The following is a 9,799-nucleotide window of genomic DNA, read 5'->3' on the forward strand; positions in this document are numbered from 1 at the left end:
AGTCAATTTTAAACTCAAATTTTATTTATCACAAATTTCAATTAAACAGGTAGACATCAAAAATACAAAGCTCTTGCTACTGCGTTATACGAAACCTTAAGGAATGGTATTATTCCCACCTAAAATAAAAAACATGAAAAACCGTGGGGTCAAGGGTCCCCACAAAGGGTGTGAAAATCCAAAATTAGACACAAAATGGTGTAAATTATAAATTTCAATTAAAAAAGTATATATTAATAATTTTAGATACGACACCTTACGAAGTTTACTATTCACCTGAAAAATAATGTAAAATGGGTGATATTAAAATTACAATTCAACGGGAATATATTGAAAATTGATTTTATTTACTTACAAAGACTACTAACTAGAAACATAATGAAATACCGCTTGAAAAAGGCTCCCCATAGTGGATATAAGAGTTCAAAATTGAACAAAAATGAGATGTTTTATGCATTTCAATGAAACAGGACAGGTGGATATCAAATATTCGAGGCTCTTTTAATGTGTTAAACGATACCTTCGGAAATTATCCAGTTTTAATCTAAAGCAAAAACATAAAAACCCATTGGAAGAAGGGTCCATATAAAAGGTGTAAATAGTCAAAATTAGACACAATACGGGATTTTATTAACATTTCATTTAAACAGGTTTACATCAAAAATTGTAATCATTTTTCATGCGTTTGGTTGAGGAAGTTTTTTAATATTCATTAAAAGAAAAAAGACGAAAAATCGCCATCTCGGGTATGAAAATTTCACAGTTAAACTCAAGATGAATCATAAATTCTTCAAATTTTCCTTTAAAGCAAAGAAAGTGAGAAATTGTTGGTATAAAAGTATTATAGATGTAATAAGTCAAATCAAACACAAAATAGAATTTACTTTCAATATCAACTAAACAGGTATTTATCAAATTAATGATTATTTTTTAAGTGCAAAAATAAAAAAATGAAAAACCATTGGAACACTTTGCAGTAAAAAATGAGCATTAAAAATATTTTGATAAAAGAGGAAGTTATTAAAAATATTTTGATAAAAGAGGAAGTTATTAAAAATATTTTGATAAAAGAGGAAGTTATTAAAAATATTTTGATAAAAGAGGAAGTTATTAAAAATATTTTGATAAAAGAGGAAGTTATTAAAAACCCTATTCTAAGTTTAATTGACGATGCCATTCGTAAAAATATCCTTTTAACCTTTGTCTTTCTATAGAGTGTATTAGACTATAAAGATTGAAATACAGTATATTATACAAAAACGAGTTTTTCTTCGCAGTGCTTAAAAAACTTCACATATAGACAATCATTGGCCACAGTTTTTTAAACTCACAAAGGCCCAGAAATTGGAAACTATTACATGAATTACAATTTGAATTTCAGTTTTATCAATACGAGAAATTTGGTTTTAATTGGGAGTTCAAACGGTTGCTATGATTCGAAATTTTGCAACAAAAACGTCTAACTCGCAAACTATTATCCACCTCGTAATGTTAAGCTCCTTAGAGATTAACATAACGATTTCGAATTCAGTATAAATAGAAAATATTCAAATACTTTTACTACGTGCTAGAACCTATTTTATTGAAAAAACCTTTCTTTTAAATAATTGTTCTGGAAAGATTTAATTCTTGATTAAAATATCGAACCGAATTATTTCCTCTCAACCCATTAAGCTATATTATATAATATCCAGAAAAATGCTGTGAGTTGCCTAATTTGGACATTTTTGGCTATAAAAAAATTCAAAATATTAATGCGGGAGTGAAAAGGGATTCAGGCTGGAGTGATATTTCTCTTTGGATGAGAAAAGTTCCCAATTTTTAGCTACCACAATTCATTTTTTCTCCAGCGCGCGTTACGGTGAGCAAACAAGACGAGTTTATAGCCCTTCCGCCTCCCCCCCCCCGTCCCGACCTTCTGAGTTGAGACTGAAGCTCGTTTAAGTTTCTCTCGGCGCAAGCGCGACGTTTTAAAAATATCTTCCGCAGACCGATTTAAAAAGGGGGGTTGAGCAGGCAGAGCGTACTCGTTCCCGCTGAAGTAGTACCCCCTTTCTCACCGGATCTATCTCTCTATCAGTCTACTGAGGATAGCGGCCCGTTTGATGCCCCTTTTGATATCGGTCTATAATTGTTAAGTACCGTAGCATTGGCTTTATGCAGTTTTTGATTGTCATAAAATTATCTGAAACTTATAATAATTCTAGTAGAGTGGTACCTCTCTTACATAAGACTTCATACAGCCTTTAATGATTAATGAGGTGTTTTTTGATTGGTTTTAACCTTTTTCGTATTATTTTTACTGTTTTGAAAAAATCTATAGAACAACAACCCGAACTCACAATATGTGGTAAAAATTTCGAAGAGATCCATCTAATAGTTTATTTTATAAAAAGTCAATTTGCCAAGGGTGGTTTTCATTAACATAAAATTAATTAGCCTTTTTGGAAAAAAACTCGAAACTTCCCATTGAAATAACATTGGATTTTTTATAAAAAAAAAGCCAAATTCTGGACCGTATATTCCAAAAATTATAAATTGCTTAGGATTCAAAACGTTTTTAAATGAACATAAGATCTTTATATTAGGTCCTTTTATACTTTTCATTCAGAAACTTTTATGTTAAGTATATTCAGTTTTAATTTTTCAAAAATACCTCGATTTACGATTTTTTCAATGATGCCCTGTTTTATTAGAAATTGACAGCACGTTCGTGACAGCGTTTAGTGGTTGAAAACAATTGGAGTAATTCTATTTAAAGTTTTATGGATGAAATACTCTATAGAAAGTTAAGTAAGCTTGAATCCAAGCGCTGTCTGTTCGCGAGTCGATAACCTCGGTTGAAATCTAATTAATTTTCTTTAAGAATACAGCTCTGCACAAGTCTATGGCATTAAACTAAGGAGTAACATTGATTTCTTACTGTTTAAGACAAACAACGAAATTCTGATCATAGGGGACACGAACTGTAACCTCAAAGCCACCACGCTATCGGCAAAGGCTAGACTACTGGGGAATTTCAAACAAATGATAACATCCCCGACCAGAATTACCCTAAACTCAACAAGTTTGACTGATCATATTTATGTAAATCACCCGGAACGAATCACAGAGGTCATAGTAAAGGCATGTGGAGCATCTAACCATGACCTAACATGGATCATAAGGAAGAAAATGAGTATAAAACTGCATAAGAAAATTACCTCGAAATTCGTTCAAGAACTCCATACAAAATTAAACAAGGCTAAGGAATCCATTGACAGCCCAGAAAGGGGCCTACAGATGTTACAAAATGAAAAATTTGACCACCTGGACAAGCATGCTCCGCTAAGAGAAAAACATGTATCTACTAAAAGCGCCCCGTGGCTAACCTCAAATATAAAACATCACATTCACGTAAGAGACAAATTCAAGACAAAGACAAGAACAGTAAACCATGCTCATAAGGAAAAGTACCAAAATATGTACAGGAAACTGACAAACTTGGTCCACGCTCTTATCCATAAAGAGAAGACAAGATACTTCAAAATTAATATTGGAATCGGCAGTAATGAAACGACCAATATTTGGAAAACCATTAAGCCATACCTCAAGCAAAAGAATACCAAACTTATAACGGAGATGGAATACAAGGCCAATAAAAACAAAGATCCAGAAACTGTAGCCAATATGCTTAACGAATGCTTTGTGAACATAGCAGGGGAACTGCTAAACATGAAGAGTGTATCAAGATGATAGCTAAAGCGCAAAAATTGGACTCACTTACAGCTGCCAGCGCAAAAGCTAATATTACATCTCTGCAACATAATTACCACCTAGAAGTGCTGAAATTCATGTACAGAATAAAAATTAGTTATTACCCTGACTTTATTGAAGGATGGTTTCAAACAACAAATAATAACGTAAAAACTCGTGGCACAACAAATAACTTCTATACGGAAAACTTCTCCAGATATAGAAATAAAAGCTTGAAGCATAAGGGTATAGAGCTCGGGAACAGACTCCCAATGGACATCAAACAAAAACAATCTTATAAACTTGTTATAGATAAGATAAACAATTATTTGAACAATCTTACTAGTCTTAAGCAGATGTTTATGACTTCTTATCCAGGATAAGAAGTCATTAATTTCTGTCTTGACTAATAGCAGAAAAATTAGAGCTTTTCTCTCTTTAATTTTAAAATCTTAACTTAAAAGCAGGACACTTTTGTAAATAAGAAAATTCTTAAAGGTAAATCCTAAATAAAAGCCTATTATTATTAATATTATTATTATTATCATTAAACTAGATTACTGATTAAAGGAAGTTAAGCTAGATTACCGATTGTAGAAAATCAAGCTCGATTACCGATGGCGGGTAATTAAGCTAGATTGCCGATTCGTAATAATTTCCAGTTAGTGTTTAAATTTCACTAACCACATCTGCTATGAGGATCCATTTTCCGACGTTTTTTTATAATCTTTCATATGGATGAATAATAGTAAACTTCGAAGGTTGTCGTGTCTGAAATTATTTAAAAAACCTTTGTAATTGAAATTTATAACTCACACCATTTTCCGTCTAATATTGTATTTTTAAATCCTTTACGTGGACCTTTGAGGCAACGGTTTTTCATGTTTTTTGCTTTTGGTGAAAATAATGCGATTAACCAAATAGAAAAATCTTCGTGTTTTTGATGTCTTTCTTTTAAATTGAAATTTATAATAAATCACATTTTGTGTTTAAATTTGACTTACTACATCCGCTATGGGGACCCCATTCCCAATGTTGTTTTATTATCTATCATATGGATGAATAAAAGTTAAGTTAACTTCGAAGGTTGTCGTGTATATTATTATTTAAAAAAAACCTTTTACTTGAAATTTATAATTTACACCATTCTGTGTCTAATTTTGGACTTTTAAACCCTTTACGGGGACCTTTGAGCCAACGGTTTTTCATGTTTTTTGCTTTTGGTGAAAATAATGCGATTTAATTACATATCGTATAACGAAGTAGAAATATCTTCGTGTTATTGATTTCTTTCTGTTAAATTGAAATCTGTAGTAAATCACATTTTGTGTTGAAATTTGAATTAATACATAAGTTATGGGGACCCCATTCCCAACATTTTTTTATTATCATTCATATGGATGAATAAAAGTTAACTTCGAAGGTTTTCGTGTTTATTTAAAAAAAAACTTTTACTTGAAATTTATAATTTACACCATTTTGTGTCTAATTTTGAAATTTTAAATCCTTTACGGGGACCTTTGAGCCAACGGTTTTTCATGTTTTTTGCTTTAGGTGAAAATAATGCGATTTATCTAGATATCGTATAACGAAGTAGAAATATCTTCGTACTTTTGATGTTTTACTGTTAAATTGAAATTTGTAATAAATCACATTTTGTGTTTAAATTTTAATTACTAAATCCGTTATGGGGACCCTTTTCTTAACGTTGTATTATTATTTTTCATATAAATGAATAATAGTAAACTTCGTAAGTTGTCTTATCTAAAATTATTTAAAAAACCTTTATAAATGTAATTTACAATTTACACCATTTTGTGTCTAATTTTGGATTTTTAAGTCCTTTACGGGGACCTTTGAGCCAACGGTTTTTCATGTTTTTTTCTTTTGGTGAAAATAATGCGATTTAATTACATATCGTATAACGAACTAGTAATATCTTTGTGTTTTTGATGTCTTTCTGTTAAATTGAAATTCGAAATATTCAAATTTTGTGTTTAAATTTGAATTACTACATTCGCTATGGGGACCCTATTCCCAACGTTTTTTTTATTAGCTTTCATATGGATGAATAATTGTAAAGTTCGAAGATTGTCGTATCTAAAATTATTTAAAAAAACCTTTATAAATGAAATTTACAATTTACACCATTTTGTGTCTAATTTTTGATTTTTAAATCCTTTACGTGGACCTTTGAGCCAACGGTTTTTCATGTTTTTTGCTTTTGGTGAAAATAATGCGATTTATCTAGATATCGTATAACCAAATAGAAAAATCTTCGTCTTTTTGATGTCTTTCTGTTAAATTGAAATTTATAATAAATCACATTTTGTGTTTAAATTTGAATTACTACATCCGCTATGGGGACCCCATTCCCAATGTTGTTTTATTATCTATCATATGGATGAATAAAATTCAAGTTAACTTCGAAGGTTGTCGTGTATATTATTATTCAAAAAAAACCTTTTACTTGAAATTTATAATTTACTCCATTCTGTGTCTAATTTTGGATTTTTAAACCCTTTACGGGGACCTTTGAGCCAACGGTTTTTCATGTTTTTTGCTTTTGGTGAAAATAATGCGATTTAATTACATATCGTATAACGAAGTAGAAATATCTTCGTGTTATTGATTTCTTTCTGTTAAATTGAAATCTGTAGTAAATCACATTTTGTGTTGAAATTTGAATTAATACATAAGTTATGGGGACCCCATTCCCAACATTTTTTTATTATCATTCATATGGATGAATAAAAGTTAACTTCGAAGGTTTTCGTGTTTATTTAAAAAAAAACTTTTACTTGAAATTTATAATTTACACCATTTTGTGTCTAATTTTGAAATTTTAAATCCTTTACGGGGACCTTTGAGCCAACGGTTTTTCATGTTTTTCGCTTTTGGTGAAAATATTGCGATTTATCTAGATATCGTATAACGAAGTAGAAATATCTTCGTGCTTTTGATTTCCTTCTGTTAAATTGAAATCTGTAGTAAATCACATTTTGTGTTTAAATTTTAATTACTACATCCGCTATGGGGACCCTTTTCTTAACCTTGAATTATTATTTTTCATATAAATGAATAATAGTAAACTTCGTAAGTTGTCGTATCTAATATTGTTTAGTCGTTTTATATAAGAGCTAGTTAAGATAGCAAGTATTCATGTGCTTATCTTCTCAAAATAAAGAAAACGGTGCGTTTGTGTTTAATTTTTATGTTCATTGTTAAAATACCGCTTTTATGGGGCCTTCACTCATACCGGAAGTAGTAGTGTGTGCTTTTTAGTTCTTGCGAGGACCGATAAGGGGGCGCTATTATCAGTCCGTGTGTGACACAAAATCGGCAATGTGTAATTTACCGCCTTTGTGGGGACCACTTTAAAAACTAATTTTAAGCAATTAAAATCAAAAAATAATTAATTTGAGCATATGTTTTTTTTGGGTTTAATGGGGACCGGGGTGTGCGTCCCCATAAGTGACTACGGTCCCCACAGGATTGGTGTGTTTTCTCGTCGCGGTCCTCATAAGTATAGTAATGCAAACGCACACACACACAGACAGACACGGCCGGTGTAATACCTCTCACGTGACATACGTCACTCGGAGAGGTAAAAAATACCAGGCTGCCAGGCTGTCTCTAACACAACAGAGTTGGCCATTCTCGCTTATGAGAAATGAATCCTTGTCATATGCATCTCTGGACTTTAGGAGCTCCAGGAGTCAGACTCCCAACTGAAGCAGGGTGGGAAATAGGGATTTTTTTAAAACTAGACATTGCGCCAGCGACCCCCCTGCCCAGGAATAAATGAACTGGTCCATGACCATTGACCAGGGCGCGGCGTTTGCTAAACTAAAGAAGTGGGTAATTAAAATAGTTGAGATAATGTCTGGACCCTGGTTACCCTAGAATTTCCTTAGTGGTCCTGTGGTCCACTGCTCCCCCTCCGATTTAATTTTTAAACTGGTCATTTTCCCTGTGCCACCGCCTTATTTACAACGCTGAACCAAGAAGTTATATCAGTATCTCAGAGAGAAGATATAAATTCGCCAGATTTCCAGCTTTATTTCCAGTCCTAACGTAGGTCCGCAGTCAATCCCCGTCTCTAAATTACAACCAGCATCTCATTGGTTCTTGAAAACTCACGTCAGCGCGACGACGCGAGTAAGGAAAATTTCCGACTGACTAGAGCGAAATAGCCCGGCGCCTCCTATTACGTCCCCCCTTGTATTTTGAAAAGGGGACTGGGACTATGGCGCGCGAATACAAAGGCATCTTATATCTACTCTCTGAGATACTGATATAACTTCTTGGCTGAACTGAAGATTTCTTTTGACCGGACCATAGCCTACTCGATCACGCGCAACACGTCGCAAGCTGCTTGCCCTATAGCGCGAGTCAGGGTGGGAAATAAGGATTTTTTAAACTGGACATTAGGCCAGAGACCCTCCTGACTTGGAATAAATAAACTGGTCCGTGAACATTGGCCAGAGCACGTCGTCTGCTAAGCTAAGGAAGTGGATAATTAAAATATTAGAATTTTAATGTGTGGACTCTGGTTACCCTTGAATTTTTTAGTAGTCTCGTGGACCACTGACCCCCCCCCCCCTCCGATTTAATTTTTGAACTGTACCAGGCAATTTTTAAACTCGTCATTTGCCCTGTGTTACCGCCTTATTTCCCACGCTGGCGCGAGTTGCTTTGCGTTGTCGAGTGCGTGATGGAGCGGGCTATGCCTGGAGTCCCAACCCCCGTTACTTACTACCAAAATACCCACTAGCATAGCCCACTCGATCACGCTCTCTTTTCCCCGGCTACATATTTTGAAGAGGGCACTTTTTAGGCGTATTTATTAACAATCTTGGATCACCTATGTGGACTTTTAGGGTAGCCCTTAAAAATTGAGTCGGCATTGCCCTGACTATATAGTGTTTAAGGTTTTAAGCTTAATATCAAACAGACGTTAGTTAATGCTACAAAAAAGTTCGAAATTGAAAATCTCGGATCGTCGTTGAGAAGTTTTAAGGACATCCGAATTTCATATTGGGCTTATGAAAAGTTTGAGCTAAAGGTTAAACAGACATAGGCTAAATCAGCGTTTTAATAAATTGTGTAAAACTGTCAATTTGGTCCTATTTGTGGAATTTTTAGGGGAGCGCCTCGCGTTTCAATAAAGGCTTGTAAAAAATTGTATTATGTTAATTACAATAAGAATACAAACTTTCAATGAGTTACGTTTTTATTTTTTGGAGTATCATTATAAATTAATGACTGATTGAACTAAAGTTACGGTCCCCTTTATATATGTTTCTGCTTAGTGTAGATTTTGAAAATGTAAAACAGTTTCTTAACAATCTTAATTAAAATGAAGACTGAAGGAGCAGATATTAATCAAAAATGTCTTGATTAGAATCAAGTCCTAAAAAGTATCGATAAGACTGAGGTTATCACTTGTCTGAAGGATCAGATATTAATTTTTCTTTTAATTGAAACTTAAAGGCATGCTTAAGAAAAAACAATTTTCCATTACCGTTTTCCGTTGAAATAACTTATTTTACAGGTAATCAATTTCAAAAATTTACTTATCTCGTGTTTTCGGGCACAATTCCATTCCCCCAAAACATTTTATCATTACATTAATTACTTTTGAGAGATAACGTGTCAAAATAAGCTTTAAAACAATAAAAAACTGAATGAGCGGTCTGTTTAGCCATGACCAAAACCTTCAAATCAGTGTTGCTAATGTTAGAAAGTGGATGTTCCCACTTCCATTTTAAAAATTTGCCGCATTTCCAACACCCCCTTTTTTACAGTCATATTTATCTGGACTAATTTATCATACTAAGTTTAATATGGAATATCACTCCGCATGGCTTTGACAATATGTACAAATGCTATAAAGCTTTAAAATTCTCAAAATATGCTTTCTTTTTTTTTCAGTGCCAAACTTAAAATCACCGAATTTATTTCAAAATGTCGCTTGAAATTATTAAACCGGATAAAATTTTCGAAAATGCACTAATTTTAACTGTGCAGTTAAAAATTTGTGAATTTTTGAAAATTTTCC

General features: G+C 32.9%; 1 long non-coding RNA gene across 1 annotated transcript; it reads right to left on the reverse strand.

Moving 5' to 3' along the window:
- Nucleotides 1–653: 653 nt before the first annotated feature.
- LOC149665799 (uncharacterized) lies at nucleotides 654–4,082 on the reverse strand. Its single transcript, XR_016368265.1, has 3 exons — nucleotides 3,861–4,082; nucleotides 3,204–3,276; nucleotides 654–800 (listed from the first exon to the last, which is right to left on the reverse strand). It is a non-coding gene; the product is annotated as an uncharacterized LOC149665799 (long non-coding RNA).
- Nucleotides 4,083–9,799: the final 5,717 nt, after the last annotated feature.

Source organism: Phalangium opilio, unplaced genomic scaffold, assembly GCF_054372755.1.
Source record: "Phalangium opilio isolate 3A_F unplaced genomic scaffold, DU_Popi_V2 ptg000060l_1, whole genome shotgun sequence".
NCBI classification, from domain to species: domain Eukaryota; kingdom Metazoa; phylum Arthropoda; class Arachnida; order Opiliones; family Phalangiidae; genus Phalangium; species Phalangium opilio.